The following is a 13,612-nucleotide window of genomic DNA, read 5'->3' on the forward strand; positions in this document are numbered from 1 at the left end:
ATTGGAATTATGCACAATTTCCAGTAGGAGTCAACTTTTACTGTGTCTAGCTTGAATACCAATGCAGCGTATTCCTACTATGCTTGAAATAAATACCCCACCCTACTGCGTAATCTCCTTAGTAGTTCTCATGCTAACTAAATTGTGTTTTATTTTCTCTTTATTTTGCAAGTGTGCAACGGGTTCAATCGTTTGGCCAACTTCTAGACTTAATTACACATTACAATCAGACGTTAATAAAACTTTCAAAGATTTTGCATGGTTCATATACAAGATGTGTGGTGCATGGCCAATTTCAAACAGGGACAAAATAGGTCATTAAGATTGGTGCATCAAATTGCATCAATGAAAGAACAAAAGAGTCTTGTATAACACCACCACTATATGCGGAGCTGGTAGGCTTTTGTAGCATGGCTTTTATCCCCTGGGCATATATCCAGATTGGACCACATTCTTTTTGATATTAGAACACTGCAAGAGAAATCTTGACCTCTTATGAAATTTGGAGATGGGCATATTTCATCCTCTAATCTTCTTCCTTTTTATTTCCATTTATAATTACCCGCTTAACAAAAATCCCTCTTTTATATTGCTAATACAAACATTTCTGATGTACAAGCAATGTTTCCGAGCTTAGATTTAAGTAAACACAACAGAAGGAAGATAGGGCAAGGAAAACAGTTGATGCGCGAGTAGTACACTGAACAGGGAATATACATTGTCTTATGACATTTATGCCTAGCTAGATGGGCCTCTCACCTAAACAATTATTGCTATTTATATTGCAGTAGCACACAAAAGCCCCAGTCAGGATTGGGGTCCCATCGTGCTAGGCACTGTACAAATACACAGGCAGAGATAGCCTCTGCCCTGAAGAGCTTACAATCTAAACAGAAAAAACAAATGGAGAGGGGACAGGATACAACTAGCAAAATGTTGGAGATACTAGTTAATGAAAAACAGTCTCAAACACAGTAAAAACATGAAAGACTATAGCATATAGTCCCTCTACATGCATTATGTTAAGTCTAATAAGCATGCCACTACCCCAGAATTACTACACTGATTGTAACCCTTCTATGTCAAACAAAAGTCAAAGACAAAACAAAACAAAACAGAAAAGCTGGGGTTAGTTATAAGCACAATAGAATAAGGCAAAAATCATAAACAAATAGATAGAAAAAAGGCAAATTATGATTTTTTTTTAATTACATTAGGCCAGGATTATTAGTTCTAGTCTTAAAATATATATATATATATAATAACAAAATCTAATGGCCAAGCATCTCTCTGACCATTTGTCCACAAGCTGAACCTAAAAGGAACTCATTTTAAGATTGCCATACTGCTAAGCTACAACAGGAAACCAGGATGGGATCTACTACTACTTCTGGGAATTCACTTACTCCTGAGGGCAGTCTGTGCCAAAAAAATAAAAATTCTGTGCACAATATTTCAAAATTCAGCAAAATTCTGCAAATGTTATTTGTCAAATAAATGTGGAGGCACCAGCATGGCATTGGGGAGTACAGGCCACTGGCTGCACAGAGGTAGGAGATCACACTGCAGCGCCCCCTTGGGACATGGCTCAGCAGCGAGGCTGCACCCAACCCTGACACAGCGCAAGGACCGAGCCTGCCCCAGAAACACCCCAGAGCCCTGCCTCTCCATGCCAGGTGCACCAGGTGCGGGCAGGCTGGCTCAGCCAGGCAGTATCCAAGTGTGGAGGGGCTTAGTTTGGGGGGGATGCAGGTGTAGGTTGAGAGGGTTCTATGTGGGGCAATCTGGGTGTGGAAGGCTCAGTGCGGGATCTGGGTGTGGGGAGGATCTGGATGCACAGGGGATTGTTGGGGGATTCTGGGTGCAATAATAATAGACTCTGCAGGGGAAGTCCAGGTGAAGGTGGTTGGGGCTCAGCAGGGCAGGGTCTGGGTGTGGGAGAGGATAGAGCTCAGCAGGAGGGTCGGTGTGGGGGGGTTCAGTGAGGAGCAGTGCTGGGGAAGTGGGGCTCAGTGGGGTGGGGATCCAGTTGGAGCTTGTTGGGGCTCAGTAGAGTGGGGATCTGGGTGCGGGTGGCTTGTTGGGGTGGTCCAGGTGCAGGGGGAGTGGGGTTCAGCAGAGGAGGTTCTGGGTGTGTGTGGGGAGGTGAGACTTGGTGGGAGGGTCTGGGTATGAGGGGGTCTGGATCACGGGGGTTGGGGGAGCAGCTCCCCGTACCGTGATCCCCTGCAGCTGAGGAGCGATGGGTGGGAAGTTTGCAGAGCTTCCTGTAGCCTGGGGAGAAATCTGGGGGTGGGTCTGACCCAGCCCCGGATGCCATGCAGAGGAAGAGGAAGTCCCGTCCTCCCCAGCCCAGCCAGGACTAGCAGCTGAGCCTGGCACAGGGTAGGAGCCACCAGCCGGGTCTTCCCCAGTCCCACCCACTCCCCCACAGTGATTTACCTCTCTGCCAGCTGCCCTGGGCACCCAAAACATACTGCTGGGGAGAGCTGCATGACTGCTTGTGTGGCTTCCCTTTGCTTCCCGTCAAAGTAATTTTTCTGCGGGGAAGCAAAGAAATCTGCGGGGGGACATGAATTCTGTGCATGCGCATTGCCACATAATTTGCACAGGTGTAATTCACTGTCCACTACCAAAAGAGCCATGGACATAATCAGAGAGAATCCTGAGGTGTTTTGAGTTTGTTGCCCAGAAAACTTGAGAAATACCATTTTGAATGAAAAACTTGGTTTTTAAATATATTTTTACAAGAGATGTGCACTTCTTACTTTTCAAGCTTTTGGGTGGCTGAGCTGAGCTCAATGACTAACCTAAAATAGTTTTAAGCCTGAAGATGTTTCTAAATGATTGTTGTTGATCCAGGTATGTTTTTCTTTCATTATCAGATGAAACTTATCTTTTTCTCTAATAAATCTGCCCATTCAGCTGAGCTCTGAGGGATCTTATTAAAAATAAATATAAATAAATAAATATTGGTTATTATTGGTTAAGAGCTAAAACAAAAGTATATTTCCTGAGCAAATCCTCCTATGGATGCCTCAAATTCCAAAGCTAGAAGTTATTTAGATTTATGTTAATAAAGTTTTGAAAACATTTTGGTTTCAAAACTGATGTGCACAAAGCAATAGCTGAATCATAGCAACATAGTTGGAGTTTAAATGATCAGCCCCACCATCGATTATATTACCAAGACAATGAAGTAACTATCTGAAATAAGCCACACATAAAAGAGCCTCTGCAACATTCATGGAGCAGCAGTAGACAGTATTCTGCTGCATTATCTGCTGTTACAGCCTGGCCCAGTAACCCACTATACAGTCACCAGTCAGTTGCAAGTGGACCTAATTGCTGGGTCCCATGTGCTGCTAAAGCAACTAGATCTGGATAGGGTCTACTCGCTGTTTCCAGCCGTGGTCTCCAACCTTTTTTTGCACAAGATCACTTTTTGAATATAAGTGCAACCCAGGATCTACCCCGCCCCTTCCACAAGGCCCCGCCCCACTCACTCCATTCCCCCCCCAATTGCTCGCTCTCCCCCACCCTCACTCACTTTCACCAAGCTGGGGCAGGGGGGTTGAGGTTCAGGAGGGGGTGCAGGCTCTGGGCCAAGGGGTTCGCAGTGTGGGAGGGGGCTCCGGGCTGAGCCTGGGGCAGGGGATAGAGGTGCAGGAGGGGGTGAGGGGTGTAAGCTCTGGGAGGGAGTTTGGGTGCAGGAGGGAGCTCCGGGCTGGGGCAGAATGTTGGGGTGCAGGAGGGGGTGCAGGGTGTGGGCTCTGGGAATATGGGTGCAGGAAGGGGCATGGGGTGCTGGCTGTGGGAGCGGGCTCAGGGCTGGGATGCAGGCTTCTGCTGGGGGGCACTTACCTCGGGCAGCTCCTGGTTGGCAGTGCAGCGGGGCTGAGGCAGGCTCCCTGCCTGCCCCAGCCCCACTCAGGCACATCGGCACCTCTTGCCCATCACGAGCCAGGCCACTCCCCACACACACTTTGCCAACCACTAGTGCATCATGTGGGCACGCTGATCCTGGAAGGGGCCAACATGCCCCTGCAGCCCCTGGGGGGTGAACGTGACTCCGTGTGCTGCACCTCTCTGCGGGCACTGCCCCCACAGCTCCCACTGGCCACAGCTACCCGTTCCCAGCCAATGAGAGCTGCAGGGGCGGTGCTTGCAGGCAGGAGCAGCATGTGGAGACCCCTGCCCCCCTCCCCCCACGGGAGCATGCTGGCTGCTTCTAGGAGTGGCATGGGGCTGTGGCAGGCATAGAGCCTGCCTTAGCAGCAGCCCCACTGAGTTAGCTGTGGCCGGGGATTGCAATAGACTAGGAGAATCTCCAGGATCAACCGGTCGATCGTGATAGACTGGTTGGTGACCACTGGTCTATAGGGTACACTCCCAGGCTCAGACCTCCTGTTTGACGATGACCCTCCTTGGGCCACAGCTGCTCAGCCACTTTACACCCCTCCCCACCCCAAATCAATGTTGGAGACGTCCAAACCCTCCTAGTCACTTATCCAAACTTCCCCAGAGCTCCACCTAGGCTGTTGTCTCTCTGGGCTTCTAGATTAATCCGTATGGGGAAAATACGGCAGGAAAGCAAAGAACACTGGCTTAACAAAGCAATTTCTTAACCGTAGTCACTTTACTGTTAAAAAGCACTGAAGAGTTACAGATCTTTGAAAAATAACAAGGTCTGAATTACACTTTCCAATTCCAAGGTTTGTCAGCATTTCAAGCTGGGCAGAGTCCCTCCTGCCTTTTCTCCTGCACTTCCTGCCTACTTGTGGCAGTGGTTGGCCCCCTGCACAGAGCTTCACCCACTTTTAAAAGGAGTCTCTGTCTCTCTTGCCATGTGATCCACATAACATGCATGTCCCGTCCCCCGTGTGGACTCCTATGTAGAAAATCCATTATTCCATGGGGATAGGCCAGTAGTTCAGAGACAGAGTCAATGGCCCTAGATTGCCATCTTGAAGAACTATCACCGAGAAGCCATCAAAAAGGTGTCTAGCTCTTTTCCTGGGTAGTGCATTGTCTGGAATGCATTACAATAAGTTGCCATGGACGAGTTTATATATGTGATATGTACAGTAAATAATATAAAATGCAGTTTATAATTGGATATAGACACATCCCACTGTCACACCCATCCCTTATGTGGTGGGGGTGTCACATGTTTAGAGGTAGAGGCATAAGGACAAGGTGGCAAGAAGTAGTTATGTTTTTTTTTTTTTAAACCTTTTTTTGAAATAAAAGTGTTGCAGATTGTGTGCATAGCCTTGATCTTGTTTAAGGTTTCCCTCAAATTGACAGAACCTGCCTTTGGTCCTGGGAAGTTACTACACATCTGTTCCCTCCGTATCTTTCCCAGTAAACCTATCAACACAGGAAAACAAATAGCTTCTATTTATTGAACCAGGTGGAGACAGTCCTGCAGAACAGATCACTCAGAACTTCAGCTTCTGAATGACTTTTATGGTGACAAAACATTTGCAAACTGATAGAGCCTTATCTCAAAGATCAGCAAAAATAAAAAACTACACACTTCGCCCTCCTAAACATGTAGCCATTGGGTGTGTCTGGTGATTTGCAAACACCTTCAAATAAACAGAGAGCCACAATAGTTAAGAATAAAATTGTCAGACACATAGAAAAACAAACTGTTGAGCAATAGTCAACATGGTTTCTGTAAAGGGAAATCATGTCTTACTAATCTATTAGAGTTCTTTGAAGGGGTCAACAAACGTGGACAAGGGGGATCCAGTGGACATAGTGTACTTAGATTTCCAGAAAGCCTTCGACAAGGTCCCTCACCAAAGGCTCTTACATAAATTAAGCTGTCATGGGATAAAAGGGAAGGTCCTTTCATGGATTGAGAACTGGTTACAAGACCGGGAACAAAGGGTAGGAATTAATGGTAAATTCTCAGAATGGAGAGGGGTAACTAGTGGTGTTCCACAAGGGTCAGTCCTTGAACCAATCCTATTCAACTTATTTATAAATGATCTGGAGAAAGGGGTAAACAGTGAGGTGGCAAAGTCTGATGATACTAAACTGCTCAAGATAGTTAAGACCAAAGCAGACTGTGACGAACTTCAAAAAGATCTCACAAAACTAAGTGATTGGGCAACAAAATGGCAAATGAAATTTAATGTGGATAAATGTAAAGTAATGCACATTGGAAAAAATAACCCCAACTATACATACAATATGATGGGGGCTAATTTAACTACAACAAGTCAGGAAAAAGATCTTGGAGTCATCGTATATAGTTCTCTGAAGATGTCCACGCAGTGTGTAGAGGCGGTCAAAAAAGCAAACAGGATGTTAGGGATCATTAAAAAGGGGATAGAGAATAAGACTGAGAATATATTATTGCCCTTATATAAATCGATGGTACGCCCATATCTCGAATACTGCGTACAGATGTGGTCTCCTCATCTCAAAAAAGATATAGTGGCACTAGAAAAGGTTCAGAAAAGGGCAACTAAAATGATTAGGGGTTTGGAATGGGTCCCATATGAGGGGAGATTAAAGAGGCTAGGACTCTTCAGCTTGGAAAAGAGGAGACTAAGAGGGGATATGATAGATGTATATAAAATCATGAGTGATGTGGAGAAAGTGGATAAGGAAAAGTTATTTACTTATTCCCATAATACAAGAACTAGGGGTCACCAAATGAAATTAATAGGCAGCAGGTTTAAAACAAATACAAGGAAGTTCTTCTTCACGCAGCGCACAGTCAACTTGTGGAACTCCTTACCTGAGGAGGTTGTGAAGGCTAGGACTATAACAGCATTTAAAAGAGAACTGGATAAATTCATGGTGGTTAAGTCCATTAATGGCTATTAGCCAGGATGGGTAAGGAATGGTGTCCCTAGCCTCTGTTTGTCAGAGGATGGAGATGGATGGCAGGAGAGAGATCACTTGATCATTGCCTGTTAGGTCCACTCCCTCTGGGGCACCTGGCATTGGTCACTGTCAGTAGACAGGATACTGGGCTAGCTGGACCTTTGGTCTGACCCGGTACGGCCGTTCTTATGTTCAATATTTAAATTGGATTTTCAGTGACCTTTTCTATGCTAGAGAGAGAATCACATACAGTGGAACAACAAATTTATCTAAAAGTCCTGAGTTTGATACTTTAAAGTCTATTCTACTCTATTTTACTGGCCAGTGGCACTAGAGGTAGCACAGTTTATATTAGATGGCTCTTCTACTAAATGAAGTAGATTCAGATTTCGGTTACACCAAAGTAAAACCAGACTAACCCCACTAAAGTCAAAAGAGTTACTCCAGATTTACACAGTGAGATCAGATCTGATCTAATATGTCCACCAATTTAAGCAGCAGCAAAAGTATCAAGATATTGGGGGGGGGGGGGGGATAGCTCAGTGGTTTGAGCATTGGCCTGCTAAACCCAGGGTTGTGAGTTCAATCGTTGAGGGGGCCACTTAGGGATCTGGGGCAAAATCAGTACTTGGTCCTGCTAGTGAAGGCAGGGGGCTGGACTCGATGACCTTTCAAGATCCCTTCCAGTTGTAGGAGATAGGATAGAATTAAAAAGATACTAAAACTGCCATTTTGTAATGTAACTAAGAAGTAATATCAGATTTGAAAAATACCACGTTCGCTAACTTTCACTTTTGACCCTTTGGGTCACTCAGCAATTGTGCTTTTCATTTTCAAAGCTCTTTACAAACATTAACTAAATAATCTGAAGAACAAAATCAAATCAGTGAGAGGGAAAAATGATTTAAACAAAAATAAACTAAAATTAGGATTATGGCTGTTCACAAGAACTACTCCAAAGCATGTTGCCTCAAATGGCTCTTGCCTCCTACACTTTGATTTAAAGTTTTTTTCATCATACAAGTTTTCAGACATCCAAAGATTCACAATTTTATATCTTATTTTGAATGCAAAATGAATCTGAATTGTCACGTAGAGGCAGAGACAACCCTGTTGGCCTCCAAGTTCCCTACTATTAGAGTACCAAAAAGATTTTAAACAGCAATCAAATGTGCATATTCACGCCTTAAAATAGAGGATAATCACGGTCATGTGCTAACATCTGGATCACGTCTTCAGTGTAATATCACATACAACAAAATGAGCTATCAAATAAAAATAAGGAATTCATTTCTTTTGGGAGCAGCAAACAGAAGGCTGCATTGGTAATGCATAACGTTTACAGAATAACTAACCCTTGTATAATTTATCAAGTCTGTCCCCCACCACAATATTCTTACCAACAAGAGTGAAACTTTCAAGGACTATTGTCCCAAAATGCACTTGTTGGACTTGTTGCCACTGACTCACTAATTTCTGTGCCTCTGATTCTTGAGTCACCCAGGGTGTGGAGAACTATTAAAACAAACAAAAGAGAAATTGTGCTTTGATACTCTAGTATAATATGAATGAAGACTGGCAATACAAAAAGATATTCCTTACACTCTTTGGTACTTAAAGCAATTTGATTAACTTTATGTAAAGACAAAATCAGATTAATGCTTAAACTGTGGAAACCAACCATTTCCCCATCAGTCATACCACAACGAACCTGCCTTCAGTATTTAAATATGAAGAAAGCATGTTGGAAAGGGACTTCAGAGGATCACACCCTCATTGAAATACTTTGGGGACAGTTACCAACAAAATCAAAATATCAAAGTAACAAATGACCAAAGCGAAATATTTCACATTAAAGCAGCAACTCTAGTAAAGGTGTCACATACAGGAGGGCTGCCAAGAGACTGATCTTTATTTCCTGTTCCCAGTCACCCAAAATCAGATCAGGATTACAAAAAGAGTATACCCCTGTCACACAGTGGGGTTCAGTAACCATTGATTCCAGTGATTATTACAGCAATATACTTTATGTTCTGAGATTTTTAAACTTTGGCGAAAAGTGGTTGTTTTTTTAAATTAGCTGTAACTATCCTTTGGATGGCTTTTATAGCTGTTTGTCAGCTCAAAATATATCAAATGCAGCCACATAAGGCATTTCAGGGGTATGGCAACAATTCCAGTAATTAAAGGAAATGTGAAAGGGGTAAGGAGGATAAATCAAAACTCCAGATCCTAATGACTGTGTAATTTACTCCAAGTACACCACTGAAGACTCTCTCCCTTAGACATGGGACAAAATCCTTAGAAGATCAGACTAGAACAAAAGTTCTCTCTATAGCCAGGGAGCCACATCCCTTTACCTTTCATATCCTATAAAAAGGATCAGAGCGGACATCAGGCAGGTCATTCAGAGCTGGTCTCCACTAGGAACTTATCCCTGAGAGACAGAGCTGTACTAATGTGTGAAAAATCCACACCCCTGAGAGATGTAGCTAACAGCAACATAATCACCAGTGTAGCCAGCGCTAGGACAATGGAAGAATTCTTCACTGACCTAGCTACCACTTCTCCAGGAGATACAGCTGTAGCATTTAAAGTGTAGACATTCTCTTTGTTCAAATATTTTACCCTACAAACAGAGTTGTATGACCCTTAGAGGACTTACAGACACTCACAATCACATTGTGAAGTTGAATGACCAGGCACTGTGGAATAATACCCTGGTTGCGTGCCATTACCAAGGAAACATAGGATATAAATTCTAGAAGCTAGCTCTGCTAGGTGAATGAAAAGGCAATTAAGGTCAGTCTTGGAACAATCTTTGATGAGAGCAAAACAAAACCAAATTTTTGAGTACACTGAAGGGCTGAGTACTTAGCCCAAAAAGGCTCAGTCATCTTGCCAAAGACAGAAAAACATGACAAGTTACATGTTGTAGAGTATGGTCTATCATGGGATCGAACTGTCAAATCTCCACACAAACTGAGGAATGTAAAACCATCGAAGTATTGGAATTATAGACGAGGAAAGAGGTAAGAGTTATAACTCAAAGTCGCATGGGTTTTCCCCCCCCCCATAACTATTTACATGTTGGTTCAAAATATTGTTTCCTCCAGCATGTTTTTTTTTTTTCCTATTGCTGCATTCTTGTACCATGAACAATAATATTGGAACCTGTAAATAAGAGTAATAATTTATGTTCACCTACCTGGTGGAAACTACTTTATTATAAATAGCTATAGTAATATAATAGACAAGAGAACAGACTAATAGGACTATCTTTCAAATATGCTATCTGGTATTCAGAGGGATCCAAAGAGACTACCTTTACTAGAAATAAAATTCTGAAAAAAAAATTTGGTGACTGCTAAAATTTAGACTATTCTAACTTCTAGTAAAACTATCCACCTAAACCAATGTTTTCAGGCTGACATATTAGTTGCTGTCCTTTGTTATTCATCTTTCCACAAAATATTTTATGGATGCCTAGCCCCATAAAGAAAGAAACGATACCTGGAGATCCCAGGGCTTATAGTCTTGGAATCCAATGACTGGGTGCTCCTCTAGAGCCTCATCTTTAACAATTTTATTACTCAAAGTTTATTACTTACAAAAATTTTATATTGTATTTTAAATTTCATATTTATAAATTATAATTTTAGCTCAAATACTCTTGCAAACATGGATCTCCAGAAGAATCCTCTTTGTTAATGAGACTGTAACAAAGGAAGTCTGGGCTAGTGGTGCACACTTTTGTTAGCAATCTTATTCTCCTTAATCATTTTTCCCTTCCTACTATCAAACATATTGCTTAGCTGCTATTTGTTCTTCTCTGAAGCTATTTCACTGGATTCCCACACATGGGTCTTGAATTTCTAGTGGGATACAGGAGGAAATTCTCATAGCCCTTTAGGTTCCTTGCCCCCCCTACAGTATTTGCCAGCACACCTTACACGCAGACCAAATCCCACTAACTTTTCTCTATCTGAAAGCATAAGCATGAAGAGACTCCACTGAGCAACTGACCTTTAGGTAGACCCCATGCAAGTGGCCTGGATGATCACATCTACAGGTTATTCTTACAGACATGGTTGTGAATGTTCACCACCATTGTAAAATGCTGAGGAAATGCCACATTGTGCTAGCTTGTCAGAAAGAGAATCATATCTCAATAAGGCACTTACTTATTTTCTTGTGCGGTACTCTGATATATCAGTGAATGGTGGATGTCTATAGTACCTTATTCCTCCAGACACTGGCTCTTTAACATATAAAACATTGCAAAGGTAGGGAGACAGTTTTGGGGGGGGGGGGGGGGGAATCCATCTATCCCAAAACCCTAAAAAAAAGAAAGACTCAGAACGAAGACCCCCTTATACCCACATGGAGCTTTAAGTACTTCATGTTTTTCATACTCTCTTCAAAAACTGTACTATTACATCTGTAGCCCCAGATTCGGCAAAGATCTGCACATACGCTTAATTTCATACACTTCATGCACTCTGCAACTGCAGAATTAAGGAATGTGTGCAAATCTCTGCAGGATTGGGAACCTAAAGCAAAGTATCTGATAATTGCGGTCTTTGTTGTAATTTTTAAAGATAAAAAGGTGACTATGATACATTTTATAATGGCCATTCCCTTTTATGTAAGTTCCTAACCATTTATATTAAACCACAAGCATGGCATTTTTGGAGCACTTATTGTCAGATCTATGCAGTGGTAGTTGCCAGGGTCAGCTTTTACACTCTGGATGAAGGGTATGCTTTTGGAAGAGAACCACAGTGTGATTTGGGGAGGTATTAATAAAACAGTCCATATTACACTTTAGAGAGACTATTACACGAGAAGATTCAAGCGTAAATGTGATTTGTAGTGGAATCTAAGTTTTAATTCTCTATCTCCTTTTAAATAAATTTTTGTTTCAGATGCACGTTACATAAGTTTGATGTTTTTGCTTTATTTTGGACAGGAGTGCTAAAATAGTTCAGTTTTTATGGGTGTAGAGAGATCTATACAATATTTTCCAAATAAAACAGGATAGAATATATATGTTGCCTTACAGTTGGAACCCAGAGCATCCAAATGCATTTTCTCCCCTTGTACCCACTGCCGCCGCCACCTCCTCCTCCCTCCCTCCCTGCAATAGGTATGATTAAGGATTTCAAACTGGCCCCAAACTGTTACAGAATATTTGGTAGGTTACATTATCATCAGTTTTCACCCACACCTTAATTCTGCATGGTCATTTAAATTATGTTCATTGCATGCATTTTTAAAATCAACAACCCCTTTAGTATGGGCAGTCTTTCACCTCCATCGATCATCCTGAGCAAATGTTGAAGTTCACCATAGTGGGCAAACAACATTCCCAGGACTAATATGCAATTCGTGCCAGCTGCTGAGAGGTCCATGCAAGTAAAGACAATATGCATGCTGTGTCTCTTTGTATAGACAATGGCAGCTCTGCTCACCTATGAATAGACTGTAGCCCAACCAACCCATATTATGGATTTGAGTATTAGAGACTGGACTGTCATGCGGAGAGTCTAGAAACATGATTTTTTATCCAAAGGAAATACAGTGTTGGAGAGTTACTTTAGAAAAGTTGTTCAACAGAAAGAATAGTTGCTCACCTTACATTAACATGGTTCTTAGAAATATGTTGCCCACATGGATTCCATGACCCACTCTCCTTCCCTGCTACTACAGAGTCCTACACCTTTGGGATTCTGTACGGCTAGGAAGAACTGAGGGACAGTTGGGCCCATTCTGCACTCAGATAGGGAGGCCCAGCTCCAACAGACACTGCTGGCCAAAAAAATTATGCAGCCCAAGAGTGACCATATGGACAACACATCTCAGAGAACCACTTTTACCATAAAGAGAATGGTGAGAAATGGGAGTACTACGTAGACTACAGAACAGCCCTACCAGAATATTGTCTTGAAAAGGTGTGGACCAAGCTCTACATAGCTGATCTAGATTTCAGAAATAAGGACATCTGCCAAACAGACAGTAGAGGCTGACGGAGCTCCAGTGGAAAGTGCTGATGTGGTTAGATGGATCAAACCCGGGTAACTCATAACATGTTCTTATGCAGTTGATCAGTTTCAATAATTTATGTTACTGCCTGACCCTTAACCCTTTCAGCAAATGAATGCCAGTGTGTTCCTGAATGATTTTGTCCTGTTACAGTATCATAATACTCTTAAACATCACATATTTGATGTAGTAACTTTCCCCACAGTTGGGTGAAGCTTGAAGAAGACTAGATGAATGAATTGGCTCATATGGAACTCAAACAATTTTGGGCAAGTACTTGGCACTAACCCTGTCCTTATTATACACTGTATAAGGGGGACTGCCATGAGGGCCCAATTCTCCCCTGCCCTTCAAATTGATGCAACAGCTGCCAAAAAGCCAATCTTCATTGGTAGGTAGTAAAGGGAGCAGGTGAGCAAGTTTCTAAGGGCTCCAACAGAAGGATTAATCAACCTTGTTAATATTACTCTGAGGTCACAAGAGGATCAGGGAAAAAAAATTCATTAGTGAAATAAAGCACCTAGATTAGTACCTCATGGAGAAAAACAAGCCTGTCTAAATTAAGAATAAAATGAGTTTTTAAAATCAATGGTTTATACAATTTATACAATTCTCTGAAAACTGAGAACTACTGAATGTAATTTATATAGGCTTTGAAAGAGGTTTTGATAAAGTCTCTCATAAGAGCTCAAGAAAATAGTTACCTCAGGGCATTCCT

This window comes from Terrapene carolina, unplaced genomic scaffold (genome assembly GCF_002925995.2).
Source record: "Terrapene carolina triunguis isolate 2854851 unplaced genomic scaffold, T_m_triunguis-2.0 Scaffold790, whole genome shotgun sequence".
NCBI lineage: Eukaryota > Metazoa > Chordata > Testudines > Emydidae > Terrapene > Terrapene triunguis.